The sequence below is a fragment of the Mustela lutreola genome, chromosome 15, assembly GCF_030435805.1.
Source record: "Mustela lutreola isolate mMusLut2 chromosome 15, mMusLut2.pri, whole genome shotgun sequence".
NCBI lineage: Eukaryota > Metazoa > Chordata > Mammalia > Carnivora > Mustelidae > Mustela > Mustela lutreola.
In genome coordinates this window covers 47,904,529-47,918,073 of record NC_081304.1, presented here as the reverse complement: position 1 = coordinate 47,918,073, position 13,545 = coordinate 47,904,529, and the positions used below count along the sequence as shown (strand labels likewise).

Here is a 13,545-nt window from a genome sequence, read left to right as displayed (position 1 = left end):
GGGAAAGACGTGTGCAGCAATGCCTTCCTCAGTCTCCCTTCTTGTCCTTGCATTATTCCTCCTCATTCTTCACTCTTGCAGGGGCTGAATCCTTGGATGCCTGACATTATGCCTCTCCTGGAGGTCTCAGTGGCTAGTCCTGCCTGCCTCCCCAGTCCTTCCCTCCCTGGCCGCATCCATCTCTTGGAAGCTTCCCCCCACCCAGACCCCCCCACCCCCCAGCCCTGACCTGAGCACTGACTGGTGGTCAGAATCCCACAGCGCCCAGCCCTGAAGATGGACTCAGGCAGACAAGACGTTACTGGGACATCAGCAGGAGAGGGGACCCAAGGGAATGTAGCTCAGCCTGTGACCTGAGAAAGAAAAGTCATATAGGATTTAAGAACCACAGTAAACTTTGTTTATAGAAACTTATTCTAGGGGCGCCTGGGTGGCTCAGTGGGTTAAAGCCTCTGCCTTCAGCTCAGGTCATGATCCCAGGGTCCTGGGATCAAGCCCTGCGTTGGGCTCTCTGCTTGGCAGGAAGCCTGCTTCCTTTTCTCTCTCTCTCTGCCTGCCTCTTTGCCTGCTTGTGATCTGTCAAGTAAATAAAATCTTAAAAAAAAAAAAAAAAAAGATTTTATTTATTCACTTTAGAGATAGATGGAGAGAAAAAGCAAGACACGGAGCACAAGCAGGGGGAGGGACAAGCAGACTTCGTCCTGAGCACAGTGCCTGACGCAAGGCTTGATCCCATGACCCTGAGATCAGGACCTGAGCTGAAACCAAGAGTTGGACTCTTAATCACCTCCAGAAATTATCTTTTCTTTCTTTCTTTTTTTTTTTTAAGATTTTATTTATTTATTTGACACACACAGAGATCACAAGCAGGCAGAGAGAGGGGAGGCAGCAGGCTCCTTGCTGAGCAGAAAGCCTGATTTGGGGCTTAATCCCAGGACCCTGAGATCATGACCTGAGCCAAAGGCAGAGGCTTAACCCACTAAGCTACCCAGGCATCCCCAGAAATTTTCTAAAAGCCTGTCTTCATCCCCATAAAATCAGAAAGTCGTAAAATTATTATTTTAATGGTCTAGAGTTAATCAAGGAAAACTCACCCTAAGTTGAGTTTGAGTGAAGGACAGTTTGCAAAATCAAAAGCTGGAGGAAGGCAGAATTTCAGTTGAGGCTAGAGAGCCAGGAAACAGGGAGATTTAGTGGAAGTACACAGACTCGCTGGCATGGAAGGGGAAGAGAAGTGTTGGGGAGCAGTGGCAGTAAAGCTGGGTCAGGATGAAGAGACCAGGCAATGACCACAAAAAAGCAAGCAGAGAAATCAAGCCCTATAAACGTGTTTAAGCCTTGGACTGAACAGGACCTTGGAAGCTACTTGTACCTGGGAGGTATGCCATCAGGTGGGTTGAGAAGGTGGATTCTGGGGGCAGGCTTGGTCATGGGTCATCAGATGGCCTGAAGGCTGAGATTTGGAGTAAAGAAAAGGCCACAGAGTTCCCAGCACTCATCAGCGTTGTGGAAATATGCGTTTTGTTAAATCAAATTGAAAACACAAAGAGGAGGTCTGGTTCCTGCTATTCCTTGGTATAGCAGAGGTGGCTGGCTCTGTCCCGAAAATCTGTCTGATAAAAACTCTAGTAGAGGGGCACCTGGGTGGCTCAGTGGGTTAAGGACTCTGCCTTAGGCTCAGGTCATGATCTCGGGGTCCTGGGATGGAGCCCCGTGTCGGCCTCTCTGCTCAGCAGGGAGCCTGCTTCCCTTCCTCTCTCTTTGCCTGCCTCTCTGCTTACTTGTGATCTCTCTGTCAAATAAAATCTTAAAAAGGAAAACTCTAGTAGAAAACATGGAACCAGGGACGCCTGGGTGGCTCAGCTGGTTGAGCGGCTGCCTTCAGCTCAGGTCATGATCCCAGCGTCCTGGGATCGAGTCCCGCATCGGGCTCCTTGCTCAGCCGGGAGCCTGCTTCTCCCTCTGCCTCTGCCTACCACTCTGTCTGCTTGTGCTCACTCTCGCTCCTCTCTCTCTCTCTCTCTCTCTCTCTCTCTGACAAATAAATAAATAAAATCTTTAAAAAAAATAAAAAATAAAAAAAAAAGAAAAGAAAACATGGAACCAGGAACCACCAGACCCATGTTGTGAGAAATCTCTGGAAGGAGGGAAGGTTTGGCCAGTGGTGTGTGCATGTTTGTGTGTTTATGGAGTTGGAAGTGGGGTGTCTACAGCCTGGGGCACAAGGAGACTCCAACACTCCAAGGAGAACAAGGAGTGTTCTCAGCTGTGCCCTGGGCTTTCCTCAGCCACGGCCCTCTAGAGTCACTGTTTGTCCCTCACCCTAACAGCAGGAATCCGTAGTAAAGCTCTGGGCTGCTGGTGTGGGAGTTTTCAGAGATGACAATCCGAGCAGCACAAACACGCTGCTGGGTGAGGATCTGGGGACTAGAGGGAGGAACTGACATGCCCAATCACAACTCCCCTCTGTTCTCCAGGCCTCCAGGACCAGTGGCTTCCAGTGCAATCCCAGGGCTGCCCTTCTTGGATGCTTGAAGGTGAAGCCCTGACCTGAAGAGTTTCTTGGAGTCTAAGTCTCCACATGTGCATGACCACAGCCAGGCTTGTTGTGCTGTGCGCTCTCAGCCCCAAAGCTCTGATTCCTTCACTCCCCATCGCTGGACATAAAGCAGGGTCTGGCTACCATCCCCTCTTGATAGTCTGCCAGAGGGATTGATCCCCCAGGGTGAGGGAGGAAAGATGGGCAAAGACCAGGGCGCCTGGGTGGCTCAGTGGGTTAAGCCGCTGCCTTCGGCTCAGGTCATGATCTCAGGGTCCTGGGATCGAGTCCCGCATCAGGCTCTCTGCTCGGCAGGAAGCCTGCTTCCCTCTCTCTCTCTCTCTGCCTGCCTCTCCATCTACTTGTGATTTCTCTCTGTCAAATAAATAAATAAAATCTTTAAAAAAATAAAAATAATAATAATAATAAAAAAAAGATGGGCAAAGACCAGAACAACTTCCTCGAAACGGCATGGGGAGAAGAAACCTTAGAATGGATGGATCAAAAATATGAGAAAATATGAGCGCCTGGGTGGCTCATCGGGTTAAGCCGCTGCCTTCGGCTCAGGTCATGAACTCAGGGTCCTGGAATCGAGCCCCGTGTTGGGCTCCCTGCTCAGCAGGGAGGCTGCTTCTCCCTCTCTCTCTGCCCCTCCCCCTGCTCCTGTTCTCTCTTTCTCAAATAAATAAAATCTAAAAATATATATGAAATAAGTGTGCAAGCATACTAAAGCACACAAGGCAGATATTAACAACGGGAAATGGGGAAAATCACTGAGGATAAAGTTGAATTATTCGGTAAAAATACAATACTGTTAATATTTTCTGTGGTTTATTATTTATACTACATTGAGTTCAACAATGAATCCATGCTTTATATTTTATTCCTAGCACCTTTCTGTACTGCTTTATATGTGCTTTTTGTCTGTGCTCATGTATACATTTATCTCTAACTTTATCTCTACTCCCATCAGATTAAAAATGAACAGTCATTGGGGAAGAACAATGAGAAACATTTATTAATTGGGGCTCTTTTCTGACTTCCTATGTTTGCAAGGGATAAAGATAAGTTTCCTTCAGTGATCATACAGATACAAATCATTATCACTAATCAACAAGCTGCTCTGTAGGATCCTTTATATTCTTTTTAAAAAAGATTTTATTTATTCATTTGACAAAGAGAGAGACAGCAAGACAGGGAACACAAGCTGGGGGAGTGGGAGATGCAGAGCAGGGAGCCCGATGCGGGGCTCAATCCCAGGACTTGGGATCATGACCTGAGCCGAAGGCAGATGCTTAACGACTGAACCACCCAGGCACTCCGACCCTTTTTAGTCTTTATTTTTTTCATCCAGAGGGATCAATCCCTCTGGCAGACTACCAAATTTTTGATGCAAAGTATAAAAAGCAAATTAATTTATAATGTTTCCGTGACAAACTGTGTCTACCCTCTTCCCCTCTTCCCTCCTCCCCCCAGTGTTACCCACACCCAACTTTTTTCACAGATTTCTTCTGGGCTCACTTCTGCACATTTCTAAATGACATACATGCATTTTGTCCTATTTCAACCATCCCATCACACCGCACACACAACCAGTTTTATCAGCCTCATCCTTCCCAATATAATCTGGTGTGGGTAACATTTCTGAGACCAAGAAAATGCTGCCATATTGTTTTGTTCTTGATTTGGTCTCTAGCTTTCATAGAGAGGATGTGTGGTGATCCTTTTCGTATTGAGAAGTGGGAATGCGTTCAGCAAATTCTACTCCGGTGTGCCCTGTTTGGGCCACTGGCTTGAAGATCCCGATAATTATGTGAATACCAACCCTAGGATATATTGTGAAGTTAACACAAGCATCAGGTTTAACAAATAATCCATTTTTGGGTTGGTATCTTTTGTTTAAGTTAACTCTTACAGAAGAGTGCCCAGGGGAAAAGGGGATTCCTTTTCACATGATAAAGAAACTTAATAAAAAGAATGAATAATTCAAAGTAGAAGTAAGCCAATGAGTTAAGAGCAGCTCTTGACTTATAGACAGATGGATTTGAGTTCAAATCCCACCCCTGGTATCTAAAAGACATTTTACTACAGATGAATGAATAAGGAAGATGCGGTCTATACACACAATGGAATACTATGCAGCCATCAAAAAATGAAATCTTACCATTTGCAATGACGTAGATGGAACTAGAGCGTATTAGGCCAAGTGAAATAAGTCAATCAGAGAAAGATAATTATATGACTTCACCCATCTGTGGAATTTAAGAAACATAACAGAGGATCATGGGGAAGGCAGGGGAAATAAAACAAGAAGAAATCAGGGAGACAAACCATAAGAGACTCTCAACTATAGGAAACAAACTGAGGGTTGCTGGAGGGGAGATGGGTAGGGGGATGGGGTAACTGGGTGATGGGCATTAAGGAGAGTACGTGATGTAATGAGCACTGGGTGTTCTACATCACTGACGAGTGACTGAACTCTACCTTTGAAACTAATAATACTCTCTATTTTAATTGAATTTAAATTAACTTTTTAAAAAAGGACATTTTAGGGCGCCTGGGCGGCTCAGTGGGTTAAGCCGCTGCCTTCGGCTCAGGTCAAGATCTCAGGGTCCTGGGATCGAGGCCCGCATCGGGCTCTCTGCTCAGCAGGGAGCCTGCTTCCCTCTCTCTCTCTCTGCCTGCCTCTCTACTTGTGATCTCTCTCTGTCAAATAAATAAATAAAATCTTTTTTAAAAAAAAATAAAAAGGACATTTTACTCTATGACTATATGTTATTGGCTGAATTATGTCCCTCTAAAAATCCATATGTTGGAGTCCTAACCAAGTATATTGGGAGACGTAATTATGTTAAAGTGATCATATGGGCGGGCTCGAATCCAATGTGACTGCTATTTTTTTTTTTTAAGATTTTTTAAAAAAGATTTTATTTATTTATTTGACAGACAGAAATCAGAAGGAGGCAGAGAGGCAGGCAGAGAGAGAGGGAGAAGCAGGCCCCCTGCCAAGCAGAGAGCCCGATGGGGGGCTCCATCCCAGGACCCCAGGATCATGACCTGAGCGGAAGGCAGAGGCTTAACCCACTGAGCACCCACACGCCCCAAGATTTTTTTTATTTTTATTTATTTGACAGAGAGATCACAAGTAGGCAGAGAAAGCCGGGGAAGCAGGCTCTCCACTGAGCAGAGACCCAGGACCCTGGGATCACAACCAGAGCTGAAGGTAGAGGCTTAAGCCACTGAGCCACCCAGGTGCCTCCCCACCCTTTTTTAAAGGTGTGACTGATATTCTTTTTTTTTTTTTTTAAGATTTTATTTATTTATCAGAGAGGGGGGGGTAGAGAGCGAGCACAGGCAGACAGAATGGCAGGCAGAGGCAGAGGGAGAAGCAGGTTCCCTGCTGAGCAAGGAGCCCGATGTGGGACTCGATCCCAGGACGCTGGGATCATGACCTGAGCCGAAGGCAGCTGCTTAACCAACTGAGCCACCCAGGCGTCCCGGTGTGACTGATATTCTTATAAGAAGAGGAGATTAAGTAGCATATACAGAGGATGTGAAGACACAGAAGAAGGTGGCCCTCTACCAGCCAAGGAGAGAAGCCTCCCTCCCCCGAAATCAATCCTGCTGACACCTTAACCTTGGGCATTTACCTTCCAGAATGGCAAGGAAATGCATTTCTGTTCAAACCATCCACTGTGGTACTTTGTTATGGCAGCCCTAGAAAACTGATACACTATCTATATCCAACTGTTGCAGGCTGATAGGGCTTTTGCAAGGGAAAATCAAGTAAATTAAATGAGATCCTTCAAATCAAGCACCTATACTGTACCAAACATGTGATAAGAATTCCATAAAAATATCAAAGCACATCGTGCAAATGCGTCCATTTCACAAGGTCAAGAGCATCCTTCCGCCATAGAATTCATTGTCAGAAAAACCAGAAATGTATCAAAGTTGGTTGGACAGGGACTAAGATAGGGAAGGGACATGTCTTCCTAGCTTCTCTCTCCACTCCCCATCACCCTCACTGCAAAAAGATACAAGTGGAGGATTCCTGTCATCACTGAACATATTACTCAAGAAAATATATTGTTGATAATAGGATAGCTTAAAACAGAGCACAGTTCTTTGAGAGTCTAAATACAGAAATACAATCTCTCAGGAAATAAGCAAGATTCACAGACATACAAAAATGATCGGAGCAGAGCTTGAGAATGTCAGGAGACTTTCTAACCCATGTGGTAATAATGGCCATCCAAATATATCCCCATCTAATCCTCGCGACCTGTGAATATGTCACCCCACATTGTAGGTGTGATTCAGTTAAGGGTCTTGAAAAGGGTGGGGTGCCTGGGTGGTTCAGTGGGTTAAAGCCTCTGCCTTCAGCTCAGGTCATGATCCTGGGATTCAGCCCTGAGTCGGGCTCTCTGCTCAGGAGGGAGCCTGCCTCCTCCTCTTTCTCTGCCTGCCTCTCTGCCTACTTGTGATATCTGTCTGTCAAATAAATAAATAAATAAATAAATCTTAAAAAAAAAAAAAACGGGGGGGGGTCGTGAAAAGGGGAAATTATTGGGGATTATCTGGGTGGAGACACACCATCTAGTAGGTAGGACCCCAAAACAGGAAGAATGGAGTGATATGAGGAACCACAACCCCAGTAATGCAGAGGCCTCTAGAATCTGGAAAAGACCAGGACACTGATTCTCTCCTGGAAGGTAAGTAAGGAGATAGAGAACGTAACACAGTAAGTCAAACCTATCTCAAAGAGCTAAGTAGAACACCACAGCCAACAGCAGCACCACCCAGTTGTCTCAAGTGCTCACATGATGCTCTCCAGGACTGGCCATGTTAAGCCACAGATTAAGTCTCAATAGGTTTTAGTTTTTTTAAAAAAAGATTTTATTTATTTGACAGAAAGAGAGATCACAAGTAGGCAGAGAGGTAGGCAGAAGGGGTGGGGGAAGCAGGATCCCTGTTGGGCAGAGAACCCGATGAGGGGCTCGATCCCAGGACCCTGAGACCATGACCTGAGCTGAAGGCAGAGGCTTAACCCACTGAGCCACCCAGGCGCCCCTCCCAAAAGGTTTTAAAATATATCATACAACATGTCTTCACTGAATAAAGCAGGATGAAGATAATAATCAAAGGTAAAGAAAGCTGTGTGTCACAATTCATCAATTGCGGAAAATATAAACATGCTCTTAAACAACCAATGGCTCAAACAAGAAATTGTAAGGGAAATTAGAAAATACTCAACGCCGATAAAATGAAAACACATCATACAAAACTTATAGGATGCAGTGAAAATAGTGCTAAGGGGTAAACTTAGAGCTACAAATGTTTCTCTCACAAAAGACGAAAAATTTCGAATTAACAACCTAACTTTACAACTTAAGAAATCAGAAAAAGAGGGGCACGTGGGTGGCTCAGTTAGTTAAGTGGCTGCCTTTGGTTCAGGTCATGATCATGGGGTTATGGGATCGAGTCCCACATCGGACTCCTTGCTCTGGGGAGCCTGCTTCTCCCTCTCCCACTCCCCCTTCTTGTGCTCTCTCAAAATAAAGCTTTATAAAAAAGAGCACCAAAAATAAAATGTTTACATATAAACTAAACCAAGAAGACAAAAGATGTGTACACTGAAAGCTATGACACACTGTTGAAATGAAAGATGCACAAGGGGCACCTGGGTGGCTCAGCTGATTAAGCATCTGACTCTTGGTTTGGGCTCAGGTCATAAACTCCAGGTCCTGAGATTGAGCCCCAGGTCAGGCTGTCACTAAGCTGGGAGTCTGACCTTCTCCGTTCCCTTTTGCCCCTCCCCTCACTCTCTCAAATAAATAAAATCTTTATTTTTGTAATAAAATTTTTAAAAAAGGACAAACAAAAATGGAAAGGCAACTCCCCTTCATGGGACTGAAAAAACGATCTTGTCAAGATGTCAATACTATTTACAACCACAACGTAGTAGCCAGTGGCTATCCTTTAAGACAGTATAGCTGTAATGTGTCAGCTCTTTCTTTTTCTAATGAGCAGGAAAAAAAAAAAAAAAAAATCTCAGGCAAAGAAGCCCTTTCAAGAGAATTTACCTAATACAAAAGAATTGTTTAAAAGAAATCACCACAAGTACACAAAGAAACTTGACTAAAAACAAAGTTTGTCTAGAACTCTCATGAAGACAGTATTAGAGTGAATGAAAACTATGATCAAAACTTGGCATCAGGGGTACCTGGGTGGCTCAGTGGGATAGTCTCTGCCTTCCGCTCGGGTCATGATCCCACGGTCCTGATATCGAGCCCCGCATCTGGCTCTCTGCTCAGCAGGGAGCCTGCCTCCCCTTCTCTCTCTGCCTACTTGAGATCTCTATCAAATGAATAAAATCTTAAACAAAAAAACTTGGCATCAAAATATTTAACTTGCGGAAGCCATCGCGCCTGTGGACAGGGGACAAATGCTCAGATCCCAGGGCTCAGGCAGAAGGCAAGACAACAGGTGAAATAAACGTGGGCTGCCAACCCCATGGAAATGGCTTCACACAAGAGAAGGAAATGGACTGAGCGGTATGGGGGGGAGGCTGTTTTCTTAATACAGAATTCTAAAACTGTTTAGCCTTCTAAACTATGTGGATGTAGAAAACCAGAGTCTATCCGCTCCTCCCTACTCCCCCACGCCAGCACGCCTGCTTACTGGTGCACAGGGCTCATACTCCTAGTCTGGAGATTCCCCTCCTTTGCAAGCGGCCTGCTCCTTTCTAGGGAAACACAAGGTCTCGCTTGAACGAGCCCTTCTTGTTCCTGGTGTCTTCTCCCAGCTCTGCCGCCCGGGCTCCCGTCCCGTCGGCCTCCACCTGCACCGCTGCTCCCTCAGAGCTCAGTCCCTGGTTCTGCAGGTGGGGCTGCCTCTTCTGAGGGCTGCAGGTCCTCGCACCACAGCTCACGCGTCCTGGCCCCCCAGGCTGCCCCTCCCAGGGCCTGGCCCCCACTTGGGCCCCCATTTCTCCGCGTCTCAGTTCATTACATTTGCGCTGTCATTCTCGGTCGCCTTATTTGCAGGAGCGAGGGTTTGGGGAGCACGGCTGTGGGGGGCCACCGCAGCGCGGAGTTTTGTGTACTGTCACCATGGAAACCGCCCCGCCAGCCTTGGGCGGGGCTTAGGAAGGGGCGTGGCCAGAGCCCCGCGAGGCGGTCACGGAGGTCCCCACCCCGCACCGGGATTAGCCGATTCCCGTCAGCGCCCGGGTTCCAGTTCAACCTGCGCCCTGGGCCTCGTGGAAGCAGCAGGCCCGTGGCAGGCAGCTCAACGCTGGTAAACCGGGCTTGAGGAACTTTCCTCCCTGTGGTGGCCTAACGACTGGCCGGCGATCGACAGCTGCTTCTGAACCAAGGAAGAACGGGCGGAACAGGGTCAGAGGGCGGTGGAAGCCCTGTCGCTCTGGGACCTGGTGTCAGGCGGAGGAATTTTATGGGGAACTTCCGGGGGCGGAGTCACGTGGCTAGTGGACCGCTCGACGTCACAGACGCCCGCTGTGACGTTCGTGCAACCTTAGCCTCGATTGGCTGGGTGGAGGGATAAAAGCCCAGGGGTGGAGCCGAGCGGGACCCGGTGTCTGCGCGGAGAGGGGTCGTAGCATCTCAGCTCCTCCCTCTGGGCTCTTCTTCCCCCGCCCTCCGCTGCTCCCTTGTTGGGCAGACCCCTCCGGCGTCTCAGACCCAACCACAGCCCCGGGATTTCGGCCATCGCCCATCCCGACCAGGGCTGCAGCTGCTGCGTACAGCCTTCGGGTCGCCCAGACCCACCATAGCTCCCGCTCCAAGCTCCCAGCCTCGCTCGTGCACCTGCAGCTTCCCTCTTTCGTGGCCATGTCCATGGCCATCTGGGCTAGGCAGCATGGCCTCAGGGAGCAGAGCGCCAGGGGAAGGGGTGGATGCTCAGAGAAGGCACCAAAGGGCGAAGGCCCCAAGGGCCTCAGTGGAGGTCATTGCCCAGCTGGACAACGTGAGCCTCCAGAACAAATTTATCCTGAAACCTATTCAACCTTCGGAAACATCCATCACAGAAACTGAGTAAACAGTGTAGGGCCTAAAATAAAGGTCATTCCCTGTAGAGAAAAATCAAAATAGGGAATGCGGAATTAAGTCTTAAAGAGTGTCTAAAAGCGCTGACAGATGCAGACGGGCTGCCTTTTTGACATGCTGGCGAAACACGAGAACCTCAAAACAGGGCTACGAAGAATCCCACCAGATACCAGACATATGGCTAGTATAGTTCTTTCTCTTAAGGAACCACTGGATTGGATATTCTGAGGGAGATGAGGGACCTAAGCCTTAGGACCAGAATTTCTTGAAATGTTTTGCGAGTCTCTAATAGCACGATTTTTTTTTTTTTTTAAGATTTTATTTGTCACAGAGAGAGTACACACAGGCAGGCATAGTGGCAGGCAGAAGCAGCAAGGGAAACAGGCTCCCTGCGGAGCAAGGAGCCAGATGTGGGACTTGATCCCAGGACGCTGGGATCATGACCTAAGCTGAAGGCAGCGGCTTAACCAATTGAGCCACCCAGGTGTCCCTACCATGATCTTATTCTTAGGAACATTTCCCCTCAACAAGAGAAGATAGATGTCAGTTGCCTGAACCACAGATAGAATGGCCGAAAGCATCTCCATAAAAATTCAAAAGGCTTTACCATACTGTCAAAATACAAATGAAACCTCAAAGCGGAACATTTCCAAAGGGGGTTGGGGGGGGGGCAGTAAAAGGCTCTGCAGAGGAAGTTCCTTATATATGAACAGGGAAGAACAAATACCATCAAAGAAGGTCAAGTTGTAACAATGGACAAATACAAGACCAGATAGGTTGCAAAGATTAAATAAAGTAAAATATCAAATACCTACCACCAGGGACAGAGTAGGTGCTCAGAATAAGTAATAAAATGACAAAGATGGGAGTTCCCAGTCCACTCAGATTAGGCTTATTCATTCTGTGATGATTCCCCAATTTACATATCCATCTGATAACTGGCAGGAAGTTTATGCTCTGGGTATTCCGGGCCTGCAATTAAAGGGATTTGGTTGGAGTCCATTACAGAAGAATCGGAGACCAAGAGGTAAAGTGGGAAAAGGGGCCAGCCAGCACCATAGCTACCACCTGGCTGATAGGACTCCCCTGTAAGTATTCACAGCAAACTCTGTTACTACTCACATGTACAGAGAACCCCGAATCAGGTTAAATTATGTCTCCCGCGGCCCTGGTCAGCTCTGTACTGGCCCAGGGCCTCAGTGCTGACATCCGCATGGAAACCTAGTAGTCACACTACACACTAAATACTAGGAACAAGGCTGTTCTCTCAGGAATCCTCCATTTATTTAAAAATATTTATTATTTATTAGAATGAGAGAGCACACAAGTTGGGAGGGGGGACTGGAAGGGGCAGAGAGAGACAGGCAAGCTCCCCACTGAGCTGGGAGCCCTATGTGGGGCTCCATCCCAGGATGCTGAGATGATGACCTGAGCTGAAGGCAGATGCTTAACTGACTGAGCCACCCAGGAGCCCCTGGAATCCATTTTTAGAGTATTACTTTGTTTAATCCTTACAACGACCCTTTGAGATAAGTTCTATTGCACTCAGTTTCGAATTGAGGAAATCTAGTGCAGAGAAATGTTGGGTGACCAATATCCCACAGCTGGTAGGTGGTGAAGACAGGACTGGAAACTGTGTCCTGACACCCCTGCTGGGTATGATGAAGTCCCAGAACCTAAGTCAGGTTCGGTGGGGTGAGGAGGTTCGGAGCTGATGACTAAAGAAAGAATTCTTAAGACGTCGTTGGTGCAAAAGGTGATTTATTAGAGCACGGGGACAGGGCCCGTGGGCAGGCGGAGATGCGGCTGCCCCAGGTTGTTAGGAGTGGTTGGTTATATACACAGGAGTTGGGTAGGTGAGGACAAAGGGGTGTTCAGAAGGGCTGTTGGGGCAAAGAATACTATCAGGATATTGAAGGCTTAGTTGCTATCAAGTAAAGACAATTGGAAGTCTGGTGGAATGTTACATTCCTGCTATCAAGCATCCTTGTTAATGAGATTTAGGTTTAGAAGAAATTTAACTTTATTTACTTTTCCTTCTACCTCCACCTCCTTCGGTTTTTTATGGAGGGGAGGGTGACATTAGGCTTGAGAAACTGAGTTCTGTGTCTTTGGAAATTGGGCTATTGATAAGGTAACTTCTTTGTTGTAATCTCAAGGACATTTGAAAACCAAGGGAGACTCCTGTTTTGCAGGATTGCGATCTCAGCAAGTTAACTATTTATCATTTTATGGCAGTCAGGGGTGCCTGAGGAATGCTACACCTATGGAGGGGAGCGGATGAAAGGGGGGGTGCAAGGCGCCAGCTTTTGCTTTGTCCTCAGCCAGCCTCCTGCTCCCTCATCAGGTACACTTCCTGCTTTCTCCTTGGCAGAGTGGATTTTCTCACAGTAACCACTGGCTATGTCTATGCTGCTAAAGACATTTTAATCCTATAATTAAATTCTGGTAACAGGGTACCTGGGTGGCTCAGTGGGTTAAAGCCTCTGCCTTTGGCTCAGGTCATGATCTCAGGGTCCTGGGATTGAGCTCCACATTGGGCTCTCTGCTCAGCAGGGAGCCTGCTTCCCACCCCCTCTCTGCCTGCCTCTCTGCCTACTTGTGATCTCTCTCTGTCAAATAAATAAATAAAGTCTTAAAACAAAACACCTTTTTGTGCCAAAAATGTCTCAAGAATTCTTTCTTGGCCATTGGCTGCAAGCCCCAATATTTTTCTATATCACATGTAGTCCCTACTCCCTAAGCCACAGTTGCCATCCAGTTTCTTTGGTGAGCATTAGTAAGCATGGCTTTGTGGGTTAGGAAAAGCTCCAGGAACCAGTTCAAGGAACAGCATCACATGAGGCAAAGACAAACTGAGACTCGGTTACATTGTCGCGTTGGGACTAGTAATCAGGACCCTTGGCTCTTACTAGCCAGGCTCATAGCTTGATA

General features: G+C 47.1%; 1 long non-coding RNA gene across 1 annotated transcript; it reads right to left on the bottom strand.

Annotated features, from left to right (window-relative positions):
• Positions 1-228: 228 nt before the first annotated feature.
• Positions 229-10,000, bottom strand: LOC131816666 (uncharacterized). The gene is made up of 3 exons (XR_009348136.1): positions 9,224-10,000; positions 4,704-4,791; positions 229-353 (listed from the first exon to the last, which is right to left on the bottom strand). It is a non-coding gene; the product is annotated as an uncharacterized LOC131816666 (long non-coding RNA).
• Positions 10,001-13,545: the final 3,545 nt, after the last annotated feature.